Source organism: Myotis nattereri (assembly GCF_964212035.1).
Source record: "Myotis nattereri genome assembly, chromosome: 3".
NCBI lineage: Eukaryota > Metazoa > Chordata > Mammalia > Chiroptera > Vespertilionidae > Myotis > Myotis nattereri.
This window is the reverse complement of record NC_138077.1, coordinates 77913591-77935640: the sequence shown is the minus strand read 5'-3', so window position 1 is coordinate 77935640 and position 22050 is coordinate 77913591. Positions and strand designations below refer to the sequence as shown.

At 47.4% G+C, this 22050-nt stretch overlaps 1 long non-coding RNA gene across 2 annotated transcripts; it reads left to right on the top strand.

The window, feature by feature from the left end:
* The first annotated feature begins 396 nt into the window (after window positions 1-396).
* LOC308517269 lies at window positions 397-17358 on the top strand. Of its 2 annotated transcripts, XR_013995822.1 has the most exons (4): window positions 397-468; window positions 1901-2005; window positions 16182-16266; window positions 16349-16778. It is a non-coding gene; the product is annotated as an uncharacterized lncRNA (long non-coding RNA). The 2 variants fall into 2 exon arrangements; XR_013995821.1 differs by lacking the exon at window positions 397-468 and having other exon boundaries at window positions 1190-2005; window positions 16349-17358.
* Window positions 17359-22050: the final 4692 nt, after the last annotated feature.

Genomic DNA, 22050 nt, shown 5'->3' with positions numbered 1-22050 from the left:
ATCGTGAACCAAAAAGAGCAAGATTTTATGGGGTACAGACACTGAAAAGGCCTTCATGACAGCCATACATTATTACCCTAATGATACAGGTTTGGATGGACAATTAAAAACTCCCTACTTGACCACAGAGTAAAGTATGAAACCTTAATGAGTGACACTCCGTCTCTCATCTTCGTTTAACCCCTTAAAATAGGGATGTGTTGATTTCATCCACCAGCATTACTTCTTCCACCTTGCATTCAAATTGACAGGAAAATTGGAGCCATCTATGGAAGGAGAGAGCATATGAAGACGGTATTATTTTTACCTTAATTTTGAGCACCACTCTGTTGAGTACAAAGAAAAAAATTATTTTTCTTTCCTGACCTTTAACAGAGCATAGGTATCTTTCCTACAGTTGAGATCTGCAGATGATTAAAAGGCACGTGCTTCCAACGACAATGCTGCCTTCCTTCATCCTTGTCCTTGGTAAGTGTCACCCCTGGGGTGACCCTGGTCCCAACCAAGCCACCGAGAAGTGAATCTGCTCTGTGGAGGAGACCCTGGCCCAGCGTTCCTGGAATGGCACAAAAGGCCCAGACTTGTCACTTGGTGGATGTGGTTTAATGAAGCAGAGGGTCACTGTGGGAGGATTGTGCTGCCGGTGTTGTGTTTGGTGAGATTGTTAAAAGGTTTGAAGCTCCTTTAAGAAACCAGGTGGTACAGTGAAGGAGCTGTTCCACCGAGTGATCGCATTAGAGGTGGCTGAGACACAGCAGCTGTATTAAAAGCTGTGGAAGCTTCATGATGGGATGAGAACTTAGCTGTGTAGGTCACTGGTCTGGATGGTGGCCCTCAATCCCACTGACCACAAGTTCCTGTGGGCAATTCCTTATACTCAGCCCTGACCCCAACGGGACCTGCTGGACCAGATTCTCTGGGGCAAGACAACCAAATCTGGTTGTCGCCCCTTTTATTTTTTAACCTTTTAAAATTATAATTGTAGATTCCCATTATTTATAAGAGATAACGCAGAGGTAGCCCATGTAATCTGACCCGGTTTCCCTCAATAATATCTTATAAAAATCTCACAGCCAGGATATTGACAGTGACCCAACCACCCATGTAGGGCCCATAGAAAACAGCTCTACCCGATTCTCCCACACCCAGGACAGTGCCTTCTATTTTTTTTTTTTTTGGTATATTATTATCACAGTAATATATACAAAATGAAATTTACCATTTAAACTATTTTTCAGGGCACAATCCAGTGGTCTTAAGTGGTCCTTAACACAACTTAACATTCATATTGTTGTGCTGCCCTCACCACCATCAGCTCCATCACTGTTCTCATCTTCTCCAACTGAAGCTCTGTCCCCACTAAACAGCAACTCTGCATCCACTCCCCCATTACTGGTACCCTCCATCTTACCTCTATGACTCTGATGGCTCTAGGGACCTCATGTGAGTGGGATCACACACTATTTGTCCTTTTGTGACTGGCTTATTTCATTGAGCATCATGTCTTCAGGGTCCATCCAGGTTGTAGCATGTGCCACAATGGCCTCTTTTTCTAAATTGAATATATTGGGGTGAGATTGGAAATGAAATCAGGTAGCTTTCAGGTATACAGTTCTGTAATACATCATCTGTATGTTGAATTATGTGTCTCACCGCCCTCCCCCCGACCCAAGTCAGGTCTCCTTCAATCACAATTTATCCTTTCTAAACCCTCTTCTACACACACCCCTCTCTCTCTGATAATCACCAAACTGTTGTCTGTGTCTATAGGTCTTTTCTTTGCTTAATCCCTTCACTTTTCCCCTAGTCCCCCAACCTCCTCCCCTCTGACAGTATTCAGTCAGTTTTCTGTATCTATGAGCCTTTTTCTATTTTGATTGTAGTTTATTTTGTTCATTAGAGTCCACATATAAGTGAAACCATAAGGAACCTGTATTTCTCTGACTGGCTTACTTCACTTCACTTAGCATAATACTCACCGGCTCCATCCATGCTGTTGCAAAAGGTAAGATTTTCTTCATTTTCTATTGTGTGTGTGTAGGTGAGTAGTATTCCATTGTGTTAATGTACCATAGCGTTTTCTCCATTTATCTGCTGCTGGGCACTTGGGCTGCTATGAAATCTTCGCGATTGTCAATAATGCTGCCGTGAACATAGCATGGCATATATCCTTTCCGATCAGTGTTTCAGGTTTCTGCAGAGATATTCTCAGAAATGGAAATGTTAGGTTATAAAGCAGTTCCATTTTTAATTTTTGAGGGAACTTCATACTGCTTTCCACAGTGGTTGCACCAATCTGCATTCCCACCAAGAATACACGAGAGTTCTCTTTTCTCCACATATTCACCAGCACTTGATGTTTATTGATTTATTGATGATAGCCATTCTGACAGAGGTGAGGTGATACCTCGCTATGATTTTAATTTCCATTTCTGTAATGATTAGTGATGCTCAGCATCTTTTTATTTGTGTAATAATCATCTGCAGATCCTCGCTGGAGAAGTGTCTGTTTAGGTTCTTTGCTCATTTTTAAATTGGATTGTTTAATTTTCTTATGATGTTGAGTTTCTTAAGTTCTTCATGAATTTTGGATATTAAACCCTTATCAGATGTATCAGTGGCAAATATGTTCTCCCATTCAGTGGGTTGTCTTTTCATTTTGTTGATGATTTCCTTTGCTGTGCAACAACTTTTTAGATTGATGTAGTCCCATTTGTTGAGTTTTTCTTTTGTTTCTGTTGCCCAAATAGATATATCAGAATAAAAAATATTTCCATGAAAACTTATTGCCTTTATTTTCTTCTAGAATTTTTACGGTTTCAAATCTCACTTTCAAGTCTTAATCCGTTCTGCATTTTTTCTTCAATATGGTGTAAGAAGGTAGTCTGCATTCATTTATTTTTCTACTTATGTGTCCAATTTTCCCAATAGCATTTATTGAGTGGACTATCTTTACCACATTGTATAGTCTTGTGTCCTTTGTCAAATATTAATTGACCATAAATGTATGGGTTTATTTCTGGACTTTTTATTCTGTTCCAATGATCTTTATGTGTGTTTTATGCCAGTACCATACTATATTTATTACTATGGCCTCATAGTATAGTTTGTTATCAGGTAGCATGATTCCTCCCACTTTATTCTTCTTTCTCAAGATTACTCTGGCTATTGGTTTGGTTTTATTTTGTTTGGTTTTTTTGTTTGTGTGTGTGTGTGTGTGTGTGTGTGTGTGTGTGTGTGTGTGTTGGGTTTTCTTGTTGTTGTTTTTTTTTTTTTTTTTTTTGTATTTCCATATAAGTTTTTGTGATATTTGTTGTAGCTCTCTGAAATACGTCACTGGACATTTGAATGTTGTTAATTCTTCCTATCTTTGAACACCATATATGCTTTTATTTATTTGTATCTTCTTCAACTTCTTCCTGTCTTCCTTCCTTTCTTTCACTTTCTTCTTTCTTTTTCTTTCTTTTTTTCTTTCTTTCTTCTTCATAATCTTTATTATGTTCAGGTGAATTCCCTCTATTCACATTTCGCTGAGAGTTGTTATAATGAATAGGTGTTGTGTTTTGATGCTCTTTCTGCATCTATTGTTATAACGATATGATTTTTATTTATTTTGTTTACGATGTATCATGTTTTTTATGTGTAGATACTATACAAAGCTTGCATCCCTGGAATAAATCCCACTTCATTATGGTGTGTAATCTTTTTAATGTATTACTGGATCCAGTTTGCCAATATTTTGTTGAGGATTTTAGCATCTATATTCATCAGGGCTATTGGCCTATAATTTTTTTCTTTGTAAAGTCTTATTCTGTTTGGGATTAGGAGAATGCTGAACTCATAAAATGAGCTTGGGAGTCTTCCCTTGTCTTGAGTGTTTTGGATGAGTTTGAGGAGAACAGGTGCTAGTTCTTCTCTGACTGTTTGATGAAATGCACTGTGAAACCATCCAGTCCAGCACCTGCATTTGTTTTTTGCTGCTTTGTTTATTTCTGCTCTGATCTTTATTATTTTCTTTATTCTTCTCACTTTATGGTGTCTTTGTTTTTCTTTTGCACTAGTTCCTCTAAGTGTCAAGTTAGATGATGTATTTCAGATTTTTCTTGTTTCTTGAGGTAGACCTGTAATGTTAGGAATTTCCCTCTTAGGACTGCTTATGCTGTGCTCCATAGAGTGAGGATTGTTGTGCTCTCATTTCCATGTGTTTCAAGGTATTATTTCATTATTTCCTTGATCTCATTGTTATCTATTCATTGTTCAGTAACATGTTAATTAGCCTCCAAGACTTTCTGTGTTTTACAGGTTTTTCTTTTTCTTTTTCTGTTTTCTTTTTAATCCTATAATTACTAATTTTTATTGTGGTAAAATAAATATAAGATTTAGAGTTTTAACCACATTTAAGTATACATCAAGTATATTGACATGCAATTCTCACCACCATGTATCCCCAAATTTTTATTTATTTATTTATTTATTTTTGCTTGTCATTGTTTTTATTTCTCTGTTAATAAATTTATTGGGGCAGGGTGGTTTTAGGTGTGTACAATTCAGTAATAGATCACTTGTATATCAGTTTTTTCTCATTGACTTCTAGTTTTATACAGTTATGACCAGAAAAGATTCTTGATATGATTTCAATCTTCTTAAATTTACTGAGACTGTTTTTGTGCCCTAACATGTGGTCTATCCAGATAATGTTGCACGTCCACTTAAAAAGAATGTATATTCTACTGCTTCAGGGTGAAATGCTCTGAAGATACCAATTAAATCCATTTGATCTATTGTGTTATTTCAGGCCACTCATCTTTTTTTTTTATTTAAAGACTAGGTGTGAGGCCGCCCTGCGCAAGGGTGAGAAGGTGCCCAAGTCTCCCCCCCACCTCTCCCTCCCCCCCCAGCCCCCACCCCTTTCCCTCCCCCCCCAGCCTCCGCCCCTCTCCCTCTGCCCCCACCCGCAGGGGCCCCAACCCAGGAGGCGGTCAGGGCCCAAGTCTCCCCCCCACCTCTCCCTCCCCCCCCAGCCCCCACCCGTCTCCCTCCCCCCCCCAGCCCCCGCCCATCTCCCTCCACCCCCACCCACAGGGGCCCCAGCCCAGGGGAGTCAGGGGAGCCTAGGGGAGCCAGGAGAGCATGTCCCACGCTAGGGGGAAGGGAACGCTTCACTGATTTCAGTGTCACCCTTGCGCAGGGGCCAGCCTAATCTCATCTGTATCATTCCAGCTTTAGTATATGTGCTCCTGCTGCTGCTGCAGAGTCCAGCGCCAGGCCACTCTTTGCTTCTTGATTTTCTGTGCGGAAGATCCAGCCATTGATGCCAATGGGATGTTAAAATCCCCTACTACGTCTGTATTATTGTTGAACTCTCCATTTATGTACATCAGGATTTGATTTACACATTTACTTGCTCTTATGTTGAGGAAATACATGTTTGCAAGGGTTATATCCTCTAGTTGGATTGCTCTCTTGATCATTCTGTGGTGTCCATTCTTATTGCTCAATATAGCCTTTGTTTTAAAGTCTGTTTTGTCAGCTATATAGGTTTACCTCCCCGGCTTATTTTTCATTTGTATTTGCATGAAATACCTTTTGCCATCCCCTTGCTTTTTGTCTGTATATCTTTCATTCTGAGATAGGTCTCTTGTTGACTGCATATATATGGTTCTTGATTTCTTATCAATTCAGCTACCATGTCTTTTAATTGCAGCAGTCAAGCCACTTACATTTAAAGTGATTATTCGTAGATATGCTTTATTCTTTTAACTCTGTTTCCCTTTTATTCCTTCTTGATAGTTCTTATACTAATGGTTTGGTGGTAACACACTTGTTTTGCTGTTTCTTGTCTAGGAAGCTCTTTATTTCTCCATCAATTTTAAATGACAGCCTTGCTGGGTAAAGTAGTCTTGGTTGAAGGTCCTAGCTTGTCATTATTTTGAATAGTTTGTGCCAATCCCTACTGGCCTGGTATGTTTCTGTAGAGAAATAAGCTGACAATCTTATGGGAGCTCCCTTGTAGGTAACTGACCGTCTTTCTTTTGTTGCTTTTAAGATGTCCTGTCTTTAATCTTTGTCATTTTAATGATGATGTGTCCTGGTGTCAACCCTTTCTGAGTTCATCTTGTTTGGGACTCTGTGCTTCCTTGACTTGTGTGTCTCTTCCTTCACCAGGTTAGAGAACTGTTCAGTCATTATTTCTTTTAATATGGTGTAGTCCCTTAATCTTTCTTTTCTCCTTGTACTCCTATAATGTGGACGTTGTTAATGTTTCATGTTGTCCCAAAAGTCCCCTAAACAGTCCTCATTTTTAAAAGTTCTTTTTTCTTTTTGCTGTTTTGTCTTCTGTGACCTTGTCTTCCAAATCACTAATTTGATTCTCTCCTTAATCAAATTATTTATTTTCTCTAGTGTATTCTTCATTTCAAAGATTTTACTCTTTATTTCTGACTGGATCTTTTATATGGCTTAAATATACATTTTCATGCCTACTATCAGTTTTCAAGTTCCTACTGATTTCATCCATTCTTCACCTAACTTCAATTGCCATCCTTACAACCATTTTATGTATATCTATATGCAGTATCTGGAATATTGCTTGCCTCACTTTGTTTAGCATTTTTTCTGGATGTGTCCCCTGTTATTAAATTTGGGGCATGTTTCCTAGCATTTTGGCTTCCTCTGTGTGTTTGTTTCTTTGTATTAAAATCCAGGTCTTGGTAGTGTGGCTTCGTGTAGTAGGAGTCCTGTGGAACCCAGTGGCAATTTCTTCTTGATCCTCTGAGTTGAGTGCTCCAGGGATGTCCCGTGTGTGCTGTGTGAACCTTCCTGTGGCAGTTGATTCTTGATGGCTGTTGGCCCATGCATGTACTAAGTCGATGCTCAGGCTAGTTGGCTGCAACCACAGTGTACCCTGCCTATAGTATAGTGTATAAGCTGCTGACAGGTGTTGACCACGTGGAGTGCAATTCATCTCAGCGGGGTCTGGTGCCTGCCTAGATCTCTCTTTGGATCTGCCACTTCTGAGGCTAATTGTATCCTTCTCTGATGTGCTCTGAAGCTGGCCACTGGGCTTGTTGGTCCTGGGGCTTCCTGGGAGCAACTCTGGTGCTGAACAATGTCAGATGCTTGATGTGACTGGCCCAGGGCAATCTATTTGCATCTACAAAGCAATTCACAATTTGTGACAGGCTCTCCTGAGGCCCAGTAGCACAGGAAGGCCCAAGCAGGGCACCAAAGCTGGTTTTTACTAGCACTGAGCCCGGGGACAGGTCAGCAAAAGTCCCAGAGCACACCATGTTCTGCCTCCCTGTCTGCCTCCATCTGCCGAGTGCCTGTTATTCTCCGCTAATGAAAGAGTCTCTGGAAGCACTCAAGTTGCATGAGGTAGGTTCTCAGGGAGTCCCCAGGTAGAGGTGAGTGGTGTTCACCAGATGGATGCAGCTTCAAGCTCAGTGTCAGTGTTGGGTCTGAAGCCACTCAGCAAATGTCCCAGGGGATATCAGGTCCAGCTGCCACCCGCTGGGTCCTCACACATCTTTGAGCAGTGTACAGAAGACAAAGACCTGGCATTGTTTGTAGGAGGAGAATGAAAAAGTCAAAAGAGGCTGCTTCCCAGGATTGAAGATGTCTGGAATCTGTAGTCTGAGATCAGCCGAGTGAGCTTAAGGGCTTTGCAGAGGGTCTGTGGATTCTCAAAGGCCAGAGAACTGCTTTCTGTTGTAGATGATCCATGGGTCCCCTGGGATGCCACAGGGGAGCAAGAGCATGGTGGGATCATGCAGGTGTCATCCAGTCATCATGTAGTGAAAAGTTGAGTCCCCTTCTGGGTGGCTGATTTCAGAAGATTCATCCCTCCATTTCTGTCCTAAGGGAACTGGAGCTCTCTCCAGACTTCTGACCACATGCATGCTCACTGGCTTCCCGGGCAGCACTGTCCCTGCCTTCTTTCCTCAAGGCTGGGTGAGCCAGGCTGGCTGGAGTGTAGGGAAGGGAGGATAGAGGTCCATTTGGTGGGTTGAAATGCTGTGAGAACCTTTAAGGCTTAAATTTATTTTTTCTGTGTTGGCTCCCACACTACAAGTAAGCAGCCAAAGTGATGCTTAGCTCACTCTCAAGGAAGCACAGTTCTGCCCTGCACCAGTGCCACACATCACCAGAGCCATGAAGGGAGCTACTGGAGGAAGAAAACAGGGCATTCCTCTCCCAGGAGTGTAACACCCTCACAGGCATGATGCTGTCTGGAGAGCTGACCACTGTTGGAGCGCTTAAGGCTTTTAGGCACAGAGTGTAATTATCTGATTTACATTTTTTAAAGATCACTCTGATTCGCATTTTCATTTTTATTCAAAATTGTTTTACTACTTTAATTTATTTTCAATTAGGGATGACATTCAATATTAGTTTCAAGTGTACAAAATAGTGGTTAGACATTTATATAACATATAAAGTCATCTCCTGATAAGTCTAGCATGGGATATCTTTGAAAAGGGTATTAATCGTATTCATGAGGGCTCCACCCTCATAACCTAATCAACCTCAAAAGACCCACCTTTCATTTACTTTTAATCAACCATATTTGGGTGACATTCATTAATGAAATTGCATAGGTCAGGTGTGCAATTCTATATTGCATCATCAGTAGATTGCATTGTGTGTTCACTGCCTTCAAGTCAAGTCTCCTTCCATCACCATTTATCCCCCTATTCCCTCTTCTCCCTCCCCCACCTGTCACCCACCAACCCTACCCCCTACTCCCCACAGGCCACCACCACCTGCCACCCGACAACCACACCCAGCCCCCACAGGACTCACCACACCCCCAACCCACAGCCCCCTCCTGCGACCCCATACCACCCACCTGCCAGCTCCCATCCCCCACCACTACCGCTCACCCCCACCTCACACTCTTACCCACACCCCTACCCACACCCCACAACCCACACCTCACACCCCACACCACCCCCCTGATTCTTGACCCCCCATTCCCCAGTCCACACCCCCTAGCCCCCACTCCCCTCCCCCCACCCCACCTCCCATCCCCCACCCCCCAACTCCCCATCCCCAACCCCCCACTCCCATCCCCCACTTCCCACCCCTAACCTCCCACCCCCACCCCCCTTCCCCTGTTTGTGATTTGACATTTGAAATGATATTTGAGATGTGTCTTGAGAGCACAGGTAGGATTTAGACAGATGAAGAAGGTGAGAATGTACTTCAGGTACAGAGAGTGGACACTCAGCCTAAAGGCAGGAGAGATGAACACTGGAGAGGCCAGAGCATATGCCCCTCAGATGCCTGTGAGTGAGGGGTCAGGGCAGGGAAACAGAAGACCCTGGCATGGAAGGAAAAGGCAGAGGGATAAGGTGACCAACCACAGAGTGGTCAGAGCAGGGGAGACAGCAGCCCCTCCATGGGAAGGCAGGGCAGTGGGGGCAGGGGACCAGGGGAGGGACCAATGGACAGGGAGGACAGGGAATGCTGTGAAGGGGCAGGGCTGGGGAACAAGGGCCCCACCATGGGGGAACAGGGGACTCTCCATGGAGGGGTGTGTTTCCCCTCTTACCTATCTCTACTCCCCTGTCCTCCCTTCCCTGGCCCCTCCATGGATGGTGCCCTAACCTCACTATCCTGCTCAGACTATGTGGGGTCCTTTGTCCTCCCTGCCCTGCTACCTCGCGGGAGGATGTCCTCTCTCCCCTGCCCTGCCATCTATTTAAGGACCTGTGCTGAAATCCTTGCTGTCTCAAAGTAGGGTTCTCTATCCCCCCAGCCTCTCCCCTCCATGGAGAGTTGCCTGTTCCCTCTCCTGCATGACCTGTCCCTCTATGTAGGATTCTGTCTCCTCCCTGCCCTTCTCCCTCAAACTGGGGTTCCCTTTCCCCACTGCTTGCCCCCTCAAAGTGAGGTTCTCTGTCCCCCTGCCCTTCCCCTTCCATGAAGGAAACCTTATCCTCCCTGCCCATCCTCCTCAAAGTGAGGTTCTCTACACCCCTGCCATGCCCCATCCATGGAGGGTTCCCTGCCTCACCTGTCCTGAAGCCTCCATGGAGGTTTCCCTGTCCCCACTGCCCTGCCCTCTCCCTGGAGTGTCCCCTCTCCTCCCTGCCCAGTCAACTCCATGGAGGATCCCCACTTTCCCTGCCCTCCCCCCTCCATGGAGATTCCCCTCTACTCTCTGACTGGCCAATCATACAGGGTCCCGTGTTCCCAGTCCCCACTGCCCTGCCCTATCAATGGAGAGTTCCCTGTTCCCTATACCCCCTTCTCTTCCCCCTTCACATAGAGTTCCCATTCCCACTATCCTTCCCTTCCATGGAGGGTCCTCTCCTTCCTGCCCTGTTACCTCCATGGTAGGTCTCCTCTCCTCTTTACTTGAAACCTCCATGCATTGTCCCCTCTACTCTTTATTCTCTCCCTCCATGGAGGGTCCCTTCTCCTCCCTGTCGTCTCCCCTCCATGGAGGGTCCCTTCTCCTCCCTGCCCAGCCCACTCCATGGAGGGTCACCTCTCCTCTCTGTCTTCTTCCCTCAATGGAGTGTCCCCTCTCCTCCCTGCCCTACCCCTCCATGGAGGGTCCCCTGCCCCACCTGTCCTGTAGCCTCAATGGAGGGTTCCCTGCCCACTGCCCTGTCTCCTCCACGGAGGGTCCCCACTTCCTCTGCCCTCCTTCCTTCATGCAGTGTCCCCTCTCCTCCCTGCCCAGCCCATTGTTTGGGGTTCCCTGTTTCCCTTCCCCACTGCCCTGCCCCCTCCATGGAGGGTCCCCTCTCCTCCTCTCCCTTCCCACTCCATGGAGGTTCCCTTGTCCTTCCCGCAGAGCCACTAAAATTGAGGGTCCCCTATTCTCCCTTCCCTGTCCCCTACACTCCCCCCTCCATGGAGGATACCTTCTCCTTCTTGACCCATCGCCTCCATGGAGGTTCCCATCTCTTCCCTGCCCTTCCTCTCCCTGGAAGTATCCTTCTCCTCCCTGATCTGTCCCGTTTATTGAGGGTCCCCTCTCCTCCCTGTCTAGCCCATCCCTGTAGGGTTCTCTGTCCCCATCCCTGCCCTCTCCTCCCTGGCCTGTACCCTCCACGGAGGGATCCTTCTCCTCCCTGAACTGTGGCCTCCGTGGAGGGTCCTGAGTCCTCCTTACCTGTCCCCTCCATGGAGGGTTCCAATAACCCTACACTCCCCCCTCCATGGAGGGTACCTTCTCCTCCGTGACCCGTCTCCTCCATGGATGTTCCCATCTCCTCCCTGTCTTGTCCCCTCCAGGAAGGGTCCCATCTCCTCCCTGCCCTTACCTCCATGAAGGGTCCCCTCCATGAAGGGTTCCCACCTCCTCCCTGCCCTTCCCATGCATGGAGGGTCCCCTCTGCTCCCTACCCTGCCCCCTCCTTGGAGGGTCCCATCTCCTCCCTGCCCTTTCCTCCCATGAAGTATCCCACCTCCTCCCTGCCCTTCCCCTCCATGGGGGGTCCCATCTGCTCCCTACACTGCTCCCTCCATGGAGGGTCCCCTCTCCTCCCTGCCCTTCCCCTCCACTCAGGGTCCCCTCTGCTCCCTACCATGCCCCCTCCATGGAGGGTACAATCTCCTCTCTGTCCTGCCCCTCCATGGAGGGTCCACTCTCCTCTCTGCCCTTCCCCTCCATGGAGAGTCCCCTCTGCTCCCTACCCTACCCCCTCCATGGAGGGTACAATCTCCTCCCTGTCCTGCCCCTCCATGGAGGGTCCCCTCTCCTCCCTTCCCTTCCCCTCCATGGAGGGTCCCATCTGCTCCCTACCCTGCCCCCTCCATAAAGGTTCCTCCCTCCTCCCTGCCCTTCCGCTCCATGGAGGGTCCCCTTTCCTCCCTGCCCTTCCCCTCCATGAAGGGTCCCATCTCCTCCATAACTGTCCCTTCCATGGAGGGTTCCCTGTAACCACTGCCCTGCACCCTCCATGGAGGGTCCCCTTTTGTCCCTGCCCTGTACCCTCCATGGAGAGTCCCTTCTCCTCCCGGCCCACCCCTCCATGGAGGGTCCCACTCCTCCCTGGCTGTCCCCCCCATGGAGGGTCCCCTCTCCTCCCTGCCTTCTCCCCTCCATGGAGGGTCCCCTCTCCTCCCTTCCCTTCCTCTCCATGGAGGGTCCCATCTGCTCCCTACCCTGCCCCCTCCATGGAGGGTCCCATCTCTTCCCTGCCGTTCCCCTCCATGGAGGGCCCCCCTCCTCCCTGCCTTTCTCCTCCATGGAGGGTCCCATCTCCTCCATAACTGTCCCTTCCATGGAGGGTTCCCTGTCACCATTGCCCTGCACCCTCCATGGAGGGTCCCCTTTTGTCCTTGCCCTGTACCCTCCATGGAGAGTCCCTTCTCCACCCGGCCCACCCCTCCATGGAGGGTCCCTTTCCTCCCTGCATGTTCCCTCAAAGGAGGGTGCCCGGTCCCCACTACCCTGCACCCTTCATGGAGGGTCACCTTTTTTCCCTGCCCTCTACCCTCCATGGAGAGTCCCTTCTCCTCCCGGCCCACCCCTCCATGGAGGGTCCCACTCCTCCCTGCCTGTCCCCTCCATGGAGGGTCCCCTCTCCTCCCTGCCTTCTCCCCTCCATGGAGTGTCTGCTCTCCTCCCTGCCTTTTCCCCTCCATGGAGGGTCCTATCTCCTCCTTGCCTGTCCCCTCCATTGAGGGTCCGCTCTCCTCCCTGACTGTCCCCCCATGGGGGGTCCCCGCTCCTCCCTGCCTTCTCCCCTCCATGGAGGGTCCCCTCTCCTCCCTGCCTGTCCCCTCAATGGAGGGTCCCTTTCCTCCCTGCATGTTCCTTCAAAGGAGGGTGCCCTGTCCCCACTGCCCTGCACCCTTCATGGAGGGTTCCCTTTTTTCCCTGACCTGTACCCTCCATGGAGAGTCCCCTCTCCTCCCTCCCCTCTCCCCTCCATGGAGGGTCCCCTGTCCTCCCTGCCCTGCCCTCTCCATGGAGGTTTACTGCCTCCCCTACCCTGTCCTCTCCATGGAAGGACCCCTTCCCCCTGCCCTGCCCCCTCCATGCAGGGTCTTCTGGTTCCCTGCCCTGTCCCATCACTCACAGGCTCTGAGAGGCATGTGCTCTGGTCCCCAGTGTTCATCTGTCCTGCCTCCAGGCCGTGTCCACTTTCTGTACCTGAAGCACATCTCACCGTCTTCATCTGCCCAAATCCTCCCGGGCTCTCAGGACACATGTCAAATATCATTTCAAATGTCAAATCACCGAGTGATCTTTAAAAAATATAAATCAGATCCCCCTATTCTCATGCCTAAAAGCCTTCCTGCTGTGACAGCATTTTCAACCCACACTAGGGCCCTCTATGTCCCCCCCTCTGCCCCCCGCTCTCTGCTGTTCCCATCCAGCCTGGCTGTCCTTGCCGTGGGGCACTACCTCTCCTTTTGTGGTGGCTTCCCCAGGTCTCCATGGGGCCAGCTCTGTCTCAACAGCCATGTCTCAGTTTAAATATGTTGGGGAGCCCTTTCCTGAGCCTGCTGGGGAGTCACTCTGCTCGGGAGCCCCCATCTAGCCCTATGGTATATCACCTGGCAGTAGGTCACAATACTAACAGAGGTCAGAATGGTAAGACAGGTCATAGAGGTAACCTAGCCACCATGCCAGGTCAGCCATGTGGGCCAACCTCTCAAGTTTTCTGGTGGTGTTGTTGTTAAAAATCAGTGAATAAACAATTATTGACACCAACACACCCCAGGTCCTCTACAGAAAGCACAGGAGGTGTGTCTCCCCCCGAGGTCCTGGCCCTCAGTAACCAGGTGTTCTTCAAAGTGAAAACTGGCTGGGAAGGAGGGGCAGGAAGCCAGGGAGGGACCCCATTTGAGTTGCTGGCTTTGAGGCTGGAGGAAGGGATCAAAGGCCCAGATTTTTGGGAGCCCCAGGAAGCTGGGAGTGGCTTTGGCAGGGAACAGAAGGGAACTGTGCCATAAGGAATGGAATCTGCCACGTCCCCATGAGCAGGCCCCCCGAGGCCTCCTGGGAGGAGGGCAACCCGATGAACCACCTCAGGTTTCTGACCCACAGCGCCTGGGACCCCACACTTTGTCCTGTGAACCTCTGCGTTTAAAGTCATAGGTCAGGGCACCAATAGAAATCCTTTGTGTCCCTGTGGCTCCCTAGTCATATAAGCTAAGTCTGTTTTCTTCATGGCTCTTGCTGTCTTCTGAAATAAAGTGTGGCTTTGGTTCTTGTTCACCTGTCTGTCTCTCAGGCCCTCTCAGCACCTGAAAGGTGACCTGTGAAGGCCCCGCCCCGAGATCCAGGTAGACATCACACACTTGCTGAATGAATTCCTGAGCAAAGAGCTCTTTTTTGATTTCCTTTATTTTATATTTGTAATAAACCTGATTCATTAACATGTACATACATATGATATCTTAATCCTCTTTAGGACATCCCACATAGATTCATGAATTTTCAAAATATCTTAATTTTTTGGTCAAAACCCGTGTCTCAATTTCTTGTTCAGAAATGCAGTAGCTGCTTTATGACCTGCCTTGGGGAGGAGAGGGCTCTGACTGCAGACCAGGTTCACGCCAGGATGTGGCTCCTGTTCCTGGTCCTTCGCAGGCCAGCCCTTTGGCCTCTGGTGACCAGTTTACCCATGATGCACCTTTACACCTCATCTTCTGTTCACCAGCCTGGTGTTGCTTCCTGAGTTGGGCACAAGGTGCAATATACAGATCCTGTCACATAGAACCCACACCTAAAACCTGTATGTTCTTGTTGACCAATGTCACACTAGTGGATTTCATAGATAAAAATATTCTTTAAAAAATCACATATTAGTTATTTTGCAGATTGAAACTGGTTCAGGGAGATGAAGTGGCTGGTCTGAGGTTCCCCAATATTCCCACTGCTCATGATTCTGAATGCCCAGCACTTTCTTCTCTTTCTCCCATTAGAGTTCAAAGGCCCTGCCTTTTAGAAATCCAAAGAAGCTGAAAAAACAGTAGGAAGCTTCAAACCTCCTTTAGAAAGCAAACTTTAAGTCGGCAGAGGGGAACATCTTCTCTGTCAGTGTTTCTTTGCTTCTTTCTTCATTCATTTGCCAAATGTATGTTTTACAGACATTTCTAGAACTGACCTTTTCAGTACTGGATCTCCCTCTCAGAAGGTGCCTAGGCCTGTGCTAGGACCAAAGAGTCCCCAGTGCTGAGTAGGAATTCAGCAATGACTTTTGAAGGTTTATTTTAAGAAATACATGCAAATTCTGATTTTACTTTAATCACTAGATACAGTGGGGCCTTGACTTACGAGTTTAATTCATTCTGAGACCAAGCTCGTTAAGGAGCTCGTTAAGGCGCTCCTTAACTCAAATTACTCTGTCAACTCAATGCAAAAAATCAGCCAAGAGACAGCTGGAATCTAAAAAAACTCGTTAGTCGGGACACTTGTAAGTCAAGGCCCCAGTGTACTAGGAAGGGCTCTCTCCTCACAAGAGCCTTTATGCTATTTTCACAAGACAATTGCTCAGTGTCTGGTGAAAGGAAGCTCAGCTTATTTCACAGAAACACAACAGCTAAAACCACAGCACTATTTCTATAATAAGAAATTTCCTTTGCACATTGTAGTGAGGAAGAAACACCTTTAAGAAGAAATGTCAGATATAGTTACAGTTTTGCATGAATAAAGATAAGTACGGCTCAAAGTTGCAAATAAATTCAGTATGTTAAATGTGCAGAAGAAATATAGCTTATTTACTTGTTTCTAAATGGATTTGCTCTTGAGTCCCCCACCAAAGGATCGAGAGGAGAGGAGCAAAAGAAAACATTTAGCCCAGTTTAGTATCTGAGTTCAGCCTCAGGAAGGGAATCCTGTCTTTAAATGAACCCAGTGCCTTTCCCATTGGTGTATATGGGGTGGGAGGCGGAGCTATTTTGTTCTTATGGCAACAGGGGCGGAGTCTTTGTATCTCCTATTGTCTCTCAGGGAGTAGCTAGCCTGGGTCCCTGCCTGGGGTCCTACTCCAGGCTTCCCTCTGGAGTTCTACTCACCCAGAGAGTGAGGACATGCAGCATCCCTCCTGGGGGCTCCCAGTCTGCCCCGATAATCCCAGGGGAGCAGTCCTCAGCCCTCCAATTCGAACCCCAGTGTCTGTGTGTCCCCCTCTCCCTGGCTGCAGAGGAGGGGACAGGAGGCATCTGCAGTTCCCTGTCCTCAATCTCCTCATTTGTTCCCACAGTTACCAGAGCTCAGAAGGCTTTGCTTCTCCTTCCTATCCATACAAACCTTCCCTGATGGAAAATTTGAGAACATTGGAAATCAGGGTAGGTAAATGCTTTTCAAGAGTACGTAAGTGTTTACAAAGTATTTGAGAAAATTAATTTTGAAATTCCACATTTCTTTTAGGTGCTCTTTTCAAATTTGGTCTGCCTGAGGAGTCATCTGTGATTATTTTTTTTCCATCTCACCTTTCACAGTCTCTTCTCTCATTTTAGTAAAGAAAACCATGCCTTCCCCACCTCCTCCCAGAAATCTTACCATTGCCCCTGGGTGGGACACACTCCAGCCCTCTGAACTATGAGTGCATGCCAAGTAATCGCACTGCATGAAGCAAACCCTATCTGAGAAGGAATTCTTAGGGTGATCTGAAGGCCACAGGAAAAACAAAAGCAGAGACTTCAGAGGTAGTTGGAGCCTCGGTCACCTCCAGCTACACAAATGTTAAACACAGCCTGACACCTGGCCAGACAGTGTAAAATCTCACAGTGCTCAAAATGGTTGATAAAAGGGAAAAATGGATTTTTTTTGTTAAATAAACATCTGCATAATAAGAACTAAAAAAACCTAGTTGTCTTCCATAATTCAGGCTCTTTACATGTATTGTTCTAATCCCACAATGGTCCCCATGTGCCTCCCATTTTAGAAAGCAGAGAACTGAAGTCAGAGGACTGAAGACAGGAGGCCAGAATTGGTGGGGCTCCAAATCCAGCCAAGTCGGCTCCCCCAGAACAAGCTGCCTCCTGTGTCCAAGGTTTCCTCATCCTCCCTGATGGAGAGTCTGAGCTTCCGTCCATAACACTCATGCTGGTGTCTTCATGAATTTCAACCAATTTCCAAAAGAACCAGTGGGAAAAGAATTTTTACGGTTAAGGACTAGCAATAGGGACACAGAAGAGACCCTCATTCAGAACCATTGGAGCATAGAAAATGTTTACAGATCTGCTTCCGAATAAATGAATGAATGTCACCCTGGGCTCAATGTTTAGACAGGTGCAGCTACAGAGAGAATCCAGAGACCACTCAGCTGCTCTGTAGACATGGGAGAATGCTATGAATGACACTTGCCTTGACAACTGCCTTGGTGACAAGAATTATGCAGACGGCTTGAGCGGATATAAAAAACATTTTATACATCGAAAAAATCTTTAGTTGTGTTTTTTTTTTAAAATATATTTTATTGAGTTTTTACAGACAGGAAAGGAGAGAGATAGAGAGCTAGAAACATCGATGAGAGAGAAACATTGACCAGCTTCCTCCTGCACACTCCCCACTGGGGATGTGCCCGCAACCAAGGTACATGCCCTTGACCAGAATCGAACCTGGGACCCTTCAGTCCGCAGGCCGACGCTCTATCCACTGAGCCAAACCGTTTTCGGCTAGTTGTGTTTTTTTTTAAGTGAATTACTGAATCTTCTGAAACTTATTTTGGCTTTGCAAAAGTTCCAAAAATTCCACATTCTTTTTATAGTTTCTTTTTTTATTCATTTTTCCCCTGATATTGGAAAAAGATAAAAAATAAAGCTATGTTCAAAGAACATAAAATCCGCCATAATTTCACATCCCACAGTTAACAGATAGTTAACAGATAATAGTATGATCTTTTTCCTTTGTTTCTTTTACATATATATATATATATATCTCTTATAAAATTGCAAAATTTGGAATTATATATTCAAATGTGTATATACAAATATTTATGAAAATATAAGTACACATACTTTTTGCTTCCTCTTGTTCTTAAAATTATGCCATAAACCTTCCTGCACATTCTAAGAAAAGACTATTTTAATGGCTTTGTAATATTCCAGCATATGTTTAAGTCACAATTCAGAGAACCAAAATTCTATCGCTGGAAATTTAAGTTTTTTCCACTTGTTCAGCATTATGAATAATAGGAAGAATCAGCACTTTCTAAAACTTTCTCCATTTTTTAAATGAAAGGAAATTAATTTTAAAATCACTAGAAAATCTGTGAGAATAGAAATGTTTTATTTTGCACTGCCCAGCAGTGTAGCCAGCAGCCACATATGGCTATTGAGCTCTCAATAGGTGGTTAGTGCCACTTAGGAGTGTGATTTCTCCTTTACTTCATTTTAAATTAGCCTCATGTGGGTAATGACTACCTTATTGGTCAAAGCAGAACTTGAGAGCGACGAATCCTAAGCACTAGACCACCAGAGACTGTGGTACATATAATGAACAACATAAACTGATGAAAAAAACAGATCCAGAGACAGAGAAACATCTATCAGACCATCAAACCCCAATGGGAAGGTAGGGGAGGGTGGGGGTAAGAGGGAGAGATCAACCAAAGGACTTATTTGCATGCATATAGGCCTAACCAATGGACACAGACAACAGGGAGGTGAGGGCATGAGTGGGAAGGATGGGTAGGGTAATGTGGGGATAAGAACACATTTGTAATAACTTAATCAATAAATAAATCTTAGAAAAACAAACAAACAAACAGAAACCAACAAAGCAGAACTTGACACTTGGGAGCTCAATGCACTGCTTTGAGAATTTGCTTGTATGCAGGAATACCCCCATCTTGTGGTCTTTTAGAATATTGCTTCTGAAATATTGGGAACTTAGGTGTATTAGCAAGTATGAGCAAGTATTTTTTCTTATAACTTCAGAATGTTCATAAACCATAAGAGTCATCTGGTAGATTATGTAAAGTATCTGGAAGTTTAAAGACTGGCGTGACTAAAAGACAGTGAGTACACAGGGCAAATGAATTGCAGAGGACAGTAAATATTTAGAAAAACACTAAGAATAGAGTCACTCTTTTGATTGGGACACAGGGAGGATTTTAAACAGAGGGACCTTGTTATCTTCCAAGTCCAACAATATTACTATTTGTAGATAAGGCTTCGTATGGTTATTCCTAGAATTAGTATAATTGGGAAATGATCACATTCAGGCATCAAGGATATCTTTTTCCACGAATGGCGAAATGTGAAGAGTTCCTGGAAGTTGGTTCATCCTTGAAATACCCTTGAAACAGATTTCATTGGAGATTTATCACTAAAGCACACCCCTTTGGGGCATGTTACCAAATATCCAGGATGCTACTTTAATATCCAGGTTTCAGAGCAGACTGTGACTTCCTAGTTCATTGGTTGATGCTCAATCACTGAGCAAGACTAGCTAGGCATATTTTGTTGATTTTAAAATGTGCAATATGCGACATTTAAAATCATTTGAAATCCAAATACAGTGCTAATAATAACGCACACGGCCTTCATCTACTCTGTGTAGGACAAGGGTCCGCAAACTTCCTGTGTCAAGGGTTTGGTAGTAAATGGTTTGGGCTCTGTAGACAATACCATGCTGGTCATAACTACTCAACTCTGCCATTGTAACTTGCAAGTAGCCAAAGACGATGTGTAAATGATTGTACATGACTGCTCCCAGTGAAACGGTAATTATGGACACCAAACAGTAATTATGGACACCAAAATGTTAATTTCATATTATGTTTATGTATCAAAAATATTCTTTTCATTGTTTTCTAACATTTAAAAAGTGAATAAAAATGATTCTTATCTCATGGGACATATATAAACAGGCAATAGTCCAGATTTCACCCGCTGACTATAACTTCCTGACACCTGGTACACAGACAATATAATAACATACCCTCCTTTATAACATCTACAAAAAAATTATTTCCTTCTTTAATATAAAACATTTAATAAAATTAGTCAAAAATTAAAAGCTCAGATATTGTACATGATGATGAGCAAACCAGTGACCTAATGGAAAATTCTGGCTCTCGACACTGACTTGGTCAGAATGCAGAAGTGTCCTGTGTTGAAGTTATTCTGCAGGGACAGACTGTCAGTAAGCAATGCTGGGTGGAGGAACTAACCCAGACTCCTGAGCACAGGAGGATGGCAGCAAGGAGCCCAGGGTGGCCTCCTGGTACTGCCCAGAGGCGCCACCAGGTGGCGCTGCAGCGGCAAACCATCCTGGCATGCCAGCCTGGCAGATGTGGCCACAGGCGCCCACATGGGTGAGGAGGACAAGCCTGGGGACCGCGAGTCACAGGAACCGCTGGGCTTCCTGGCTCCTGCTACTGCCTCGTCCAGGTCCTCCAGGGTCCCGCGGGCGGAGGAGCCGTTGGAGGCCGAGCCCAGCTGGTGTGGATGCCGCCCCCGCTGCCAGACCAAGTGCATCTGCCTGGAATCCAGGCCACCATCCTGCAGGCGCTCCTCTCCTGCATGTGGGCAAGATCCACTTGCTCATCTGAGGGAGGAGCTGGAGCAGAAGCTGGTGAGGGGCAGCAATGGGCCAGACCACCTTCCTCAATGTCACCAAGGTGAGAGCCCTCCTGCGCACCTGCCCAGCGACTCCCGCCTAAAAGCCTAGTCGACCCCCCGTACCCACTTCACGCAACTGTGTGCGGGTTCCAACCTATCTGGCACCTCCCAGGTGCTGGGACTTGGAGTGTCCCATGTGGTGGTGGCTGTTGTGGGTGGGAAGGGCTCATTCCAGGGGTGAACTTGGGTTTGTCAGGTATTTAAAACGCTTGGAGGATTGGGGCTTCCCTGGGCCTTGCTCTGTGGGGGCAGCCAAGGAGTCACTTTCCCGAAGGGTGGGACTCGGAGAGCCCCAGGGTCCTGGGAGAAAGCAGGAGAGTGGAGAGGCTCCATCAGGTCGCCACCTGGGACCAAGAGCCCCAGTGAGAGACCAAGAGCCCCCTTGTGGGCTCCTTCCCTGAGCTGGGCTGGTCCCCTGTCATTCTGGGGCAGGTTGCATGTGCTCCCTGGACCTGGAGGAGTGGTGGCTGCTGAGCTGATGGGAGGCAGCTGGGGACACAGTTCCAGCCAGACCCCAGCAGGGCCCCTTATCTATTAAGCCAGGCAGTGAGGGGTCCTGCTTCTCCAGGGCTTGTGTCTCAAGCCAGGGGACAAGACGGACCTGTAGTCCCCAGAAAATTAACTACCTGGTCAAATAGGGTTTGTGTGTGTGTGTGTGTGTGTGTGGTGGTGGGGGGGGGTTGCGGGGGGCGGTGAGAAGCAGAGGAGCCAGCGTCTCCTTTGGGGAAGCCAGTGAGAAGCGCCTCCAGTCCAGTGGTTGGCACTGGGGACCCAGGCTGTGAAGGAGCTGGGGCAGATGGCGTGGCTGGCTGTTTCTCTGACTGCCCCTCTCCCCCCCCCACCGAGTCCTCAGAACCCCTGCCTTCAGGTGACTCCTGTTTGCTGGCCTGTGGCCTGTGGGTCCCAAGCAGCTGGGCTGAGGCCACGATGGCTGCTGTGTTCATGGACGTGCACCAGAAGGCAGCTGTGCGGGAGGGGGTAGGGGGGGCGGTATTCGGTGGCCTGGCTCTGCCCAGAGACAGGCTCTGGGGAGGCAGGGCTGCCTCAGGGCACACTAGGTGGGCCTCGGGCTCAGCATGTCTCTAGTTGGGCTTAGCATACCACCCCGCCTTCAGCAGCTTCCCCCGCAGGGGCTGACAGAGCTGGAGGGCATCCTCCTTTTGCTCCTGGCGGGTGTAGCTGGTGTGGAGGCTGAGGGAGGGAGGTTCACAAAGGTAGGTCAGCGGGGTGGATGCCAGAGGTGCCAGGGGGCTGAGAAGTTGTGGGAGGCAGGCAGACCAGTTGGCCAGGCCCTGCCAAGACCCAGGGACAGGGGTGTCAGGGGGACCTGGGATGAGAACAGTCAGCTAAGAGGGGTGGGCACATTCCAGATCCATTCCAGACCCAGGTTCAGGGGAGCGATCACCTGTGGGAAGTGGAGAGAGAGGAGGGGTTCAGCCGGCATCCCAGGTTTTGGCTTCTGTGATTGACAGTTGGTAGCCTTGGATAAGCAGGGAGCCC